This window comes from Nylanderia fulva, unplaced genomic scaffold (assembly GCF_048542155.1).
Source record: "Nylanderia fulva isolate GAGA-0341 unplaced genomic scaffold, ASM4854215v1 Scaffold741, whole genome shotgun sequence".
NCBI lineage: Eukaryota > Metazoa > Arthropoda > Insecta > Hymenoptera > Formicidae > Nylanderia > Nylanderia fulva.
This window is the reverse complement of record NW_028190853.1, coordinates 1,911-13,555: the sequence shown is the minus strand read 5'-3', so window position 1 is coordinate 13,555 and position 11,645 is coordinate 1,911. Positions and strand designations below refer to the sequence as shown.

General features: G+C 35.1%; 1 pseudogene; it reads left to right on the top strand.

The window, feature by feature from the left end:
* Positions 1–8,370: 8,370 nt before the first annotated feature.
* LOC146720218 (uncharacterized) lies at positions 8,371–9,652 on the top strand (annotated as a pseudogene).
* Positions 9,653–11,645: the final 1,993 nt, after the last annotated feature.

The window sequence follows — 11,645 nt, the reverse complement described above, 5'->3', positions numbered from 1 at the left end:
TTAGAGGTGTGTGGAAGAGAAAGGGGGAGAGAGAGTGAGAGAGTGAGAAGTTGAAGGTGGCGAATGCAAGGGGAGTGCAGGCAAGTGGGGTGAGAAGGGAATAGAGCGGTGAGAAGGAAGAGAAGTGATGCAGGTAGAGTGAGTTGGCAGTTTGGAAGATAGATCAGGGGCACGAGGGGAGAGGAAGGTACTAGGAAAGAGGAGTGCAGGTGTAAAAGGAGAAGAGAGATAGGGGATAGGGGTTTTGGGGGGGGGGAAAATCCCCAGGAAAAAAGGGGCCCCCCCGGGGGAAAAAGGGGGAAATCCACATAGATAAAGGAAGGAAAATTTAAAGGAAAAAAAAAAATAGAGGGTAGGGAAAAAATTTAAAAAAAACGGAAAATGGGGGAAAAGGAGCCAGGGGCGGGGGGGGGGTTTTGGTTTTTGGGGGGGGGCCCGTTGGGGTGGGTTGGGGGGGGGGCCGGGCCCTATGCTTTTGTGGGTGGGGGTGGGGTTTCCCCCGGGGTAAGGGGGGGTTTTTGGGGGGGGCGGGTTTTCGGGCTAAATGGGGAAAAAGGTGAGTGGGGGTTGGAGAGTTGGCGAGGGGGAAGAAAAAGGGGGAAAGGGGGCTGGGGAAGGGAGGGGGGAATTTGGTGAGGGGAAATGGGGGGAGTGGGACGAAATTAAAAGGAAATAAAGGGGAAGGGGCGGGTTTGGGGGGTTTGGAGGGGAGGGAGGGGAAAAGAAAAAGGGGGGTGGAAACAATACGGGGCGGGAAAAGGGGGGGGAAAGATTTGGGGGGGAAGGGGGGAAAAGAGAAAAAAAAGGAAAATTGAAATGGGAGGTAAAGGGGAAGGGAGGGAGGGGAAGAAGGAAAAGGAAAGGGAAAGGGGAGGAAAGGTGAAGGTGCATTCGAAATTGGCGGATTAAAAAAAGGACCGGACTTTTGGAAGCGGGGAAATGGGACGTAATTTTTTTTTCTGGAAACATGGTAGAAAAAAAAAAGGGGGGGGAAAAGGTAAAGGGGGGATCCGGGGGGAATAAAAGGGGGTGGGAATATGCAAGGGGAGAAAAAAGGGGGCTATGGGGGTTTATTGGGGGGGGAGAAGGGGGAGAATAAAGTGTTGGGGGGGTAAAAAGGGGAAAGGGGGGTTTGGAGGAAAGGGGGAGGTGGGTTTTTAATTTTTCCCTAATGGGGGTGGGAAGAACTGGGGTAATGAAAGGATGGAGGAGGAGGGGAACAAGTAAAAACATAATAGGGGGGGGCTTTAATGCAGAACGGGAATTTGGGGAAAGGGGTAAGGGAGGGGGAGGGAAGGGAGGGGAAAAAATCGAGATCAAAAAGTAAATGGGGAAGGAGAAGGTTGGGAAGAAGCTGGGGGAAAAGGGGTGGCGAAAATAATGGGGGAAATAGCAGGGGAGGGGAAGGGGGGTGGACATTTTTGGGACCGGGGGAAATGGGTAAAAATTCAAAAAGGAAAGGGATAAGAGAGGAATCAGGAATTGAGATGGGTAAAAGGAGGGCCCGGGACCCCTCCTTTAATAGTGGGGTTGGAAGGGGGAAAGGGAGGGGGAAAAAAGAAAGGAAAAAAGAGGAGAATTTACGGGACGGGGGAGGGGAAAGGAAAATTAGGGAGAGGGGGAAATTTGGGGGAACGGGATAAACAAAAAGGAGGTGTGAGGGAGATGGGGGGAAAAAAAAGTCAAGTGTTGATAGGGGAATGAAAAGAAAAAGGAGAAAAAAAAAAAAAGGGGGGGGTTTTTTTAATGTGGGAAGGGGGGTGGAAAAGGGTTAAAAAAGGGAAGGGGTGGGGGGGGGGAAAAAATACGGGGGTTGGGTTATGAAAAAGGGGGGTGGGGTGGCGGGGGGCGGGCGGAAGGGGGTTTGGGGGTGGTTGGGGAAAAGGGGAAAGGGGGATGGGGGGTTTGTGAGGAAGGGCCCAATATTTTGAATCTTTGGGGGGGGTGTCGAGATGAAAAATGGAGGAAAGGAGGGAAAGGAAAGGGAATCAGATAAAAAAGGGAGAATTGGGAGGGCGTAGGTAGGATAATAAAAAAAGGCGGTGGGGGTGGGGGATTCCGGGAGAAGTGGAAATTTGGAGGAGGGAAAAGAAGTGGTTGGGGTTGTGCAAAAAGATTGAAGGGGGGGGGGAGGATAAGGAGTGGGGTGAGGGGCTGGGGTCCAAACTTGAAAGGGGGGAGGGAAAAGGGGGTTTCGGATTTCAGGGGGGTAACTCTGACACCGTCTTTATACAAAGTATATGCACGGTTTGTCAGAAATTGGGGGGAAAATAGGGAAAAGGGTTTTCCACCGAATCAAACGGGGTTTTTAGGAAAGGGGTGGGAAAAAGGGACATATTTTGTATTAAATTATTTTTAAAAAAACAAAATAAGTAGGAAGGAAAACAAATGGTTCTCGTTTGTGACCCCGAGACACGTTTTTATTCGGTGGAAAGGAATTTGAGGCGGCGTTTTAAGAGGGAGGGGGGGGAAGGAGACGTGAGGAGGTTCGAGGAATCTAGAAGTAGGGTTCAGGGTTTTAAAAAGGGGAGGAGTGCTCATAACGTTTGTGTTAAAGGCATTCGTTTTTTCGCTTTCTCGATTCTTGTAGTATATCTCTTTTCACTGTCCAGTAATAGTCAGCCAATATAGTGAAATTCCCATCCTTGATATCGACATTCCATTTTGATGAAATCTTGATGGAATCGTTGACTTCTTGCTTTAGCTCCCACCGAGATTTCTGAGAAAACAATCGGCGCGGGAATCCAAGAAATGATCTTCAAATTATCAGGACATCCTAATTCCTTAAAAGTTTTCATCATTTTTCCCACCAAGTTCTTATAATCATGGATTTCTGTGACTTTTATAAATATAATTTCCGGACAACGTTTTTGAAATAAGCCACGCTTGTTTTTTGACATCATTCATTTTTGTAGCAAATCGATCCCATCTGTTAACAAGGTATGATCTTAGGCCGTTTTGGAATATTCCTTTCTTCAATTTAGCGTCAGAGATGTTAGGAAACGTTTGTCCCTATGGAGCGTAAAACAATCATCTTTCTTCTTGTTTAAAGTATTTACGTATGGCGTCATTTTAAAACCAAGTTTGATATGGAGAGCGGAAGTAAAAACCTTGGATTTGTCAATAACAATTTCTTGATTATCTTCATGGATCCAGGGTTCATGTGTTTCATTCTGGCAATATTTTATTCTCTTTTACGAGCAGTGTCATCGCCCCGTACTGGTCATCATGTCAGCAGATCAGTACCAAGTAGCAAACTAATGTCACCAAAATAAAACTCAAAATGATGTCATTTTGCTACCTGGGTTTAGTTTCATCCGAAAAGACTTTATCAGGTAAGGATGAAAGAAGTATTCAACTTCTTATTGATTGAAAAATAAGTAACATAACACAAGATCATGTTGTTTTTGACGGCACGAAGACAATCGATGTCCATTTTTTTATTCATCGCATCCAAAGAATTTCAGAGTGCATTTTTACAGTAAATATAGCTTCCTTTGTGTGATCTCGATTTCCAGAGGTAGCAAATGTATCTAATAGTATAAAATAGTATGATAGTTCACTACACCCAATATATATTATCGGCATATACGTTCTCATTAAATTTCAGCTGAGGAGTTGAAATGATTTTCCATATAAGGCGCATTTATCCCGAAATGCATAATTTTGCAGGTTATAAAAATTGGGATCTGTGGAGTTAAAAACGGACATCGGATTTGATCAGAGCACCAACCAAACAAGGAGTAGGGGGCTCTCGGGACACTACCACTTGTGTTTTTGTGTCAACGTGTCATTAGTATTGATTATATAATCAATCAGCTCTAACGACCATATTGCAGTTCTATCATGGCTCTTGGCGAAGGCTGCACAATTATCAATCACCATTTTCCCTTGGAATTACAGAACAGAGGAATTTGGGAATTATGGAGTAAAATTTACCACAGCATTATCGACTAGCTTGTTTATTAGGTTTAGCTCTACGATTAAAAATGCATCCGCCAGACATGATAAAAAAATTACGTTCTCGTCAAAGCAATTTGAAAATAAGGCAGTTACTAACTATATAGTGCCAGAAATTAAGGAATCCATCGACTGTCTATATAGTACCAAATTTACGATTTCATAATTTTCGAGTTTTTGTTGCATTTTAATTGACAAAACCTAAAAATCTTCTTCAAGATTGGCCAGTAATACAACGATCCCAAGAAACTCAATTTTTATATGAACAAACGAGAAATGAATACAAAATACAGTTTTTATCTACTTATATCTTCGTATGGCGTTTCGAATTGCACCAATAAAAACTGTCAAATCAGAATGTGTTTTTACTGATTCCACCGTATGAGCTCCGCATGATCCGTCTGTATTTCTATCCTCTTAGCTTCTTTTTTCTTCTCCATACCTCCATTTTTGTTCCTCTTTCGCCAATTCTATAATCACTATCCCCTTCGCCATTCTTTTTCTCAAGCACTTCCACTTCCTCTTCATTCTCTTCATATTTCCTTTAAATCCCTTCTCATTATCTCCATTTTTTTCAGTGCTCTCTGTAGTGTCTCTGCATTAGCTTCTCCAATCTCTCCCTCTTATCCTTCCTTGCTTTTTTATTTCCTTATTCAATTTCCCCATCATCTCTTTCAATTCCTGTCACATATCTTGAATTAGTCTCCCTTTGCTCATCCCTTCCTTTCTCTGGTGATCTCAATTTTATTATTTTTTTAAAAGCCTTTCACGCCCCTCCTTTCTGTGCTCTTTTCCTCCAGCTCCCTTTTTCTTTCAATAAATTCTCTATACTTTCTAAGCTACCACTTCTTTCTTTTCTTTTTTAACTTTATAGCTTCATCTGTAAAATCTTGTTAAAAACAAATTAACATCATTAGGTTTTCATAACCATGATAGATACCTATCACAGATATATATTGTGGATATTCAGATATTGAGCATAATATTGGATATATCTGACTACTGGAACTTTTTGCTTCATAAGGCAAACCATCAATATTATAAACAAATTAATTTTTTCTGGTCTGTTTTCTAACAAATTAATTAAATTTTGAACTGCAAATTAATTTCCATGTGTACATAAAGATTTGTAGGGTACATGTCGAGGAGTACAAAGTAAGTTCTGGGATCTTGAGACCAAAAAATATTTTTTCTAATTTTAATAAATTTAATAAACTTCGTAAGGCGTTATGTAAAATATTATATTGATATTGCCCATAATCGTAAATTTATTAATAAAATTATTACTTTGATTTATGTAAATTTTGATTTTCTATATTTTGTTGTGATAATGGAGTATCATTTTTAATAACATTATCAGAGTTATCAGAAGATAAGCTATATAAGTCATGTAAAACATTAAAGCAATCTGTATTAAAACAGTCCTCTGTTTTATAAGTACTATTACATGGAAATCTGTATTTTTTGTAATTAAAACATCATTTATACATCATATTTAGAATTATTACAATTCTCCTGTGATAATGTAAAACATGTTGCGCTTTCTCTTTTAACATTTCTATATAAAAGTCGCTTTACTACGACGGTTTCATTATATTTGTTCTTGGAAAAATTAATGATTAATGTGGGATTCTTAATGATAAATTAATTGTTAAAAGAGCTGTAGAAATCAAGGTTAGAAAATCTATCACTGTAACAATAATACAACGTGAGGAAATGATAATAATATTTATTGTTTTTAATAACAAATAATATTTACTTACCTTCTCAATAAGAGCTTCTTTTTCTGTACAAGCTTAACACACTTTTTATTTATCGTACACTATATACTATGAACGGACTCAACGGACTGTATGTACCTTTAATAATAAAAGCAGAAAAGAGATAATGAATAATTGCTCCTTCTTCTGTAATTTCTGAACGCCTACTACATCTTAAATACATTTGAATATTCTGTGAACATTTATGGAATATAAACAATATATTCTTATAGCTGATTTTAAACATGTTCTAGGTAGATTTATAGATTATTCTTTATAAACAAGGATATTCTATAGAGATGTATAGATGATTTCTTTGAGAATTATTCTCAAAAAAATATTTTTTTTTGATGCTACATAGAATATTCATGCAATATTTGTGTGTTATCTGGGAATAAAACTTAAATTAATCTAAAATTATAAAAATAAACTCGAAAGTTAAAACAAATGAGAAAGCAAACGTTCAATCCAATTTTCGGATCTTCTTCAGCGCAGTACAAAAAGCAAAATTAAATCACCAAAGTCTAAATATTTTTAACGTATAAACGTCTAATAAACATATGTAAACGCGGTTACATTAGTAAACGAAATAAAACGTCGTAAGATTAACATTAATATGACTCTCACTGAGCCATCATATTTACGTTACTGTGAGAAGCGATCCTCTCTAGTTTTCTGACTACGAGGTTGGCAGGTGTTAAAATATAAAATATTAATCGCATCCTATAAATCAAAATAATTTTCTCATTACACCTCACTAATTTCATCAAAATTCAATCAAAATTGTTAAATTCACACCCCCGATTTACTTTAGATATATTGACGACATTGTATTGACATGAGGATTACACTAGCGTCACTTTTGTTACTGTTACAATTAAAATATTGTCACATCATAAATATATGTAAGTTTTTATTAGCATTTTTTTATACCATGTGTTAGATTATTGTTTTATAACGCACTTGATTTTGGATATTATAATTAGTGAGGTGTAATGAGAAAATTATTTTGATTTATAGGATGCGATTAATATTTTATATTTTAACACCTGCCAACCTCGTAGTCAGAAAACTAGAGAGGATCGCTTCTCACAGTAACGTAAATATGATGGCTCAGTGAGAGTCATATTAATGTTAATCTTACGACGTTTTATTTCGTTTACTAATGTAACCGCGTTTAAATATGTTTATTAGACGTTTATACGTTAAAAATATTTAGACTTTGGTGATTTTAATTTTGCTTTTTGTACTGCGCTGAAGAAGATCCGAAAAATTGGATTGAAACGTTTGCTTTCTCATTTGTTTTAACTTTCGAGTTTATTTTTATAATTTTAGATTAATTTAAGTTTTATTCCCAGATAACACACAAATATTGCATGAATATTCTATGTAGCATCAAAAATATTTTTTTGAGAATATTCTCAAAGAAATCATCTATACATCTCTATAGAATATCCTTGTTTATAAAGAATAATCTATAAATCTACCTAGAACATGTTAAAATCAGCTATAAGAATATATTGTTTATATTCCATAAATGTTCACAGAATATTCAAATGTATTTAAGATGTAGATGGCGTTCAGAAATTACAGAAGAAGGAGCAATTATTCATTATCTCTTTTCTGCTTTTATTATTAAGTACATACAGTCCGTTGAGTCCGTTCATAGTATATAGTGTACGATAAATAAAAAGTGTGTAAGCTTGTACAGAAAAAGAAGCTCTTATTGAGAAGGTAAGTAAATATTAATTGTTATTAAAAACAATAAATATTATTATCATTTCCTCACGTTGTATTATTTGTTACAGTGATAGATTTTCTAACCTTTGATTTCTTACAAGCTCTTTTAACAATTAATTTATCATTAAGAATCCCACATTAATTTTTCCAAGAACAAATATAATGAAACGTCGTAGTAAAGCGACTTTTTATAGAAATGTTAAAAGAGAAAGCGCAACATGTTTTACATTATCACAGGAGAATTGTAATAATTCTAAATATGATTGTATAAATGATGTTTTAATTACAAAAAATACAGATTTCCAATGTAATAGTACTTATAAAACAGAGGACTGTTTTAATACAGATTGCTTTAATGTTTTACATGACTTATATAGCTTATCTTCTGATAACTCTGATAATGTTATTAAAAATGATACTCCAATATCACAACAAAATATAGAAAATCAAAATTTACATAATCAAAGTAATAATTTTATTAATAAATTACGATTATGGGCAATATCATATAATATTTCACATAACGCCTTACGAAGTTTATTAAATTTATTAAAATTAGAAACAAATATTTTTTTGCCTCAAGATCCCAGAACTTTACTTTGTACTCCTCGACATGTACCCTACAAATCTGTAGGTTCAGGCACTTATGTACACATGGAAATTCAATTTGCAGTTCAAAATTTAATTAATTTGTTAGAAAAACAGCCAGAAAAAATTAATTTGTTTATTAATATTGATGGTTTGCCTTTAAGCAAAAGTTCCAGTAGTCAGATATATCCAATATTATGCTCAATATCTGAATATCCACAATATATATCTGTGATAGGTATCTATCATGGTTATGAAAAACCTAATGATGTTAATTTGTTTTTACAAGATTTTACAGATGAAGCTATAAAGTTATCGGAAGATGGTTTTATTTATAATAATCATGCTATACCATTTGCAATTAAAGCATTTATATGTGATGCTCCAGCAAAATCACTCATTACTTCTTGCAAAGGTCACACTGGATTTTTTGCATGTACTAAATGTATGCAAAGAGGAAAATATATAAAAGCCAGAGTGTGTTATCCTGAAATAAATTATTTTGAAAGAACGGATGAAAATTTCTGTAATAGAGTTCAATCTGAACATCATACAGGAACATCAATTTTAGAAACAATACCTTCGATTAACATGGTAAAAAGTTTCCCTCTTGAATACATGCATTTAGTATGCCTTGGCGTAGTAAAAAAACTAATAAATATATGGCTCTTTGGACCTATTTCACATAGATTATCAAAAACCAACATACAATCTATTTCAAGTTATCTCATTGAAATAAAATCTTGTATTCCTCCTGATTTTGTAAGAAAAACCCGGTCTTTAAATGAAGTTGCACGCTGGAAAGCAACTGAATTTAGATTTTTTTTATTGTATTGTGGTCCAGTTGTTTTAAAAAATATCCTTTCATCTGACAAATACTTACATTTTATATCTTTACATATTGCTGTTAGAATTTTAATTAATGCTAATTTATATACAAAGTATTTAGAATAAGCATGTTTATTATTAATATTTTTTGTGAAACAATTTAAAGTCATTTATGGAGCAGAATACACTTCACACAATGTACATGGATTAATTCATGTTGTTGATGATTGCAAAGTTTTTGGACCTTTAGATCTTTACAGTGCATTTCCTTTTGAAAATTACATGCAATATCTAAAACGATTAGTTAGAAAATCTCATTATCCATTAGCACAACTTGTAAAGCGTATTCATGAGTCACAAAATATATTGATAACTAAACTGTCAAAAAAAAAATAAAATTGCAAATGGTACTAGAACATCATGAAGGTCCTTTACCTATGACACATTTTTCTGCTCAATTTAAAAAATTGATTATAAATAATGTGTCGTTTGGTACACGTTTTGGAGATAATTGCTGTTATTTAAAAGATAAGTGTATTATGTTAATAGAAAATTTTGCTATAAAAGATAATAAGTACTACTTAATTGGAAAAAAATTTATTAATATAACAAGTTTTATTTCTGAACCATTTCAATCTTCAAATTTTGATATATTTTCAGTACATGAACTCGGAGAATTATCTATGTCACTAGTGGAAGATATTTCCAACAAAATGATAATTTTCCCATATAATAATACTTATGTTGTGTTTCCTCTCCTTCATACATTATGTTAATAATATAAATGTGTAAATGTATATATTGTTACGTCCCTGATCTTTCATCCCCTGAATATCATCCCTTGTGTCGTAGAGCTTCATCGTTAAGGGGGGTTGTTTATTGACAACCACCGGGCGGTTGTCAATAAACAACCCCCCTTAACGATGAAGCTCTACGACACAAGGGATGATATTCAGGGGATGAAAGATCAGGGACGTAACACAAAATGTTACGTCCTCCGGACGTTCTTTCTCGCAAAAGACGTCTCTCGCACACACTCTCACTCACTCGCGGCTCGCGAAATAAATACACTCTCTTATGAAGAAATGATCCTTTATACAATGATGAAATACAATGACTAATGTACACGCGAAAGAAAGAAGATTGCTCTCTGGTCAAGTCACGTCCGTACGAGATGACAGCTAGACCAAAACTGTCATGGAGCCTGAAAACAACCACCGGGCGGTTGTCAATAAACAACCCCCCTTAACGATGAAGCTCCACGACACAAGGGATGATATTCAGAGGATGAAAGATCAGGGACGTAACACTGTGGTTGTTTTCAGGCTCCATGACAGGTTTGGTCTAGCTGTCATCTCGTACGGACGTGACTTAACCAGAGAGCAATCTTCTTTCTTTCGCGTGTACATTAGTCATTGTATTTCATCATTGTATAAAGGATCATTTCTTCATAAGAGAGTGTATTTATTTCGCGAGCCGCGAGTGAGTGAGAGTGTGTGCGAGAGACGTCTTTTGCGAGAAAGAACGTCCGGAGGACGTAACAATATATATATATATATGTCAATAGGCTATTTTGGCATCAAAAAATCAAACATTTTATGGTATACATAAGAGTACATTGACTCCCTGACGTATACATTACTTATAATTTTATGATAAAATGCACTGGTACAAATGTATAAGCAATTAAGTATAGATCGGTTAGTACAGCGACAGTACAAAATTATGTATAGTCCATTTATACTCTGGCTATTTTGACGACACCATATTTTCCATAAAACGATTATTATGACGCCACTCCAAAAATAAATAAAAATATAATAGCTATATCATTCATAGAATATACAAGCAATCAAGATATACAGGGTGGACCATTTAATCAATCCACGCAATGATAAAGAATAAAGGATTGATTAAAATGGTCCACCTTTTTTTTTTTTTTTTTTTGACGCTGGGGAAACCGTCAAAAGTAAATAAAAAAATTCTTCTTTCGAATAGCTATGTCATTCATCGAATATGCAAGCAATTAAGTTATATAAAGAAGGTACACATGTAGCCCGTGCTAATATATTGGTAGTTACTATTTGTAGTTCATGTAACAAGTATGAAAAAAATCGAATCTAAAGAATTTATAAAAAAAGTAAATCATAACATGAAAATATTATTTTTCTACTTTTTCTTATACCAATATAAAGAATCTTTTGAGGTATGGTTAATTTTTTTATAAACTCTATAGATTCGAACTTTTTCATATTTGTTACATAAACTACAGTCTCAAGCTTTATTTTAAGCCGTCGAAGAAATTTGTATCACATCCCAATTAAAAGTTATACAATATCTTACTAAAAAATGTAAAAAAATGCCCTTTTTCGCATTTTTAAATTATTATATCTCAAAAACTTGACATGCTTCATTCGTACCTTCTCCTCTATATATCTTGATTGCTTGCATATTCGATGAATAATATTTTGGTTATACGCGCGTCGAATTACTTAGACGCTTCGATACGAGACGGGAATTAAAATAATTGTGAGAGAGTATTTACAGTTAACACCAAATATATTCTGAGAACAATCTTTCCATCTCGGTACAGAAATATATAAAAATCGTGCGGATCTATAACGTGCAACTGTACGCGGCGACTGTCGGTAGCGGAATCTCCTAGCATGTAAAACGCTCTTCCTATCGCTCTTCGTTCGTCTTAAAAAAATTCACCTTTGATAGGCTTCGAAAATGTTCTATTCGTTTATTTCCTTTCTGTTACGTCTC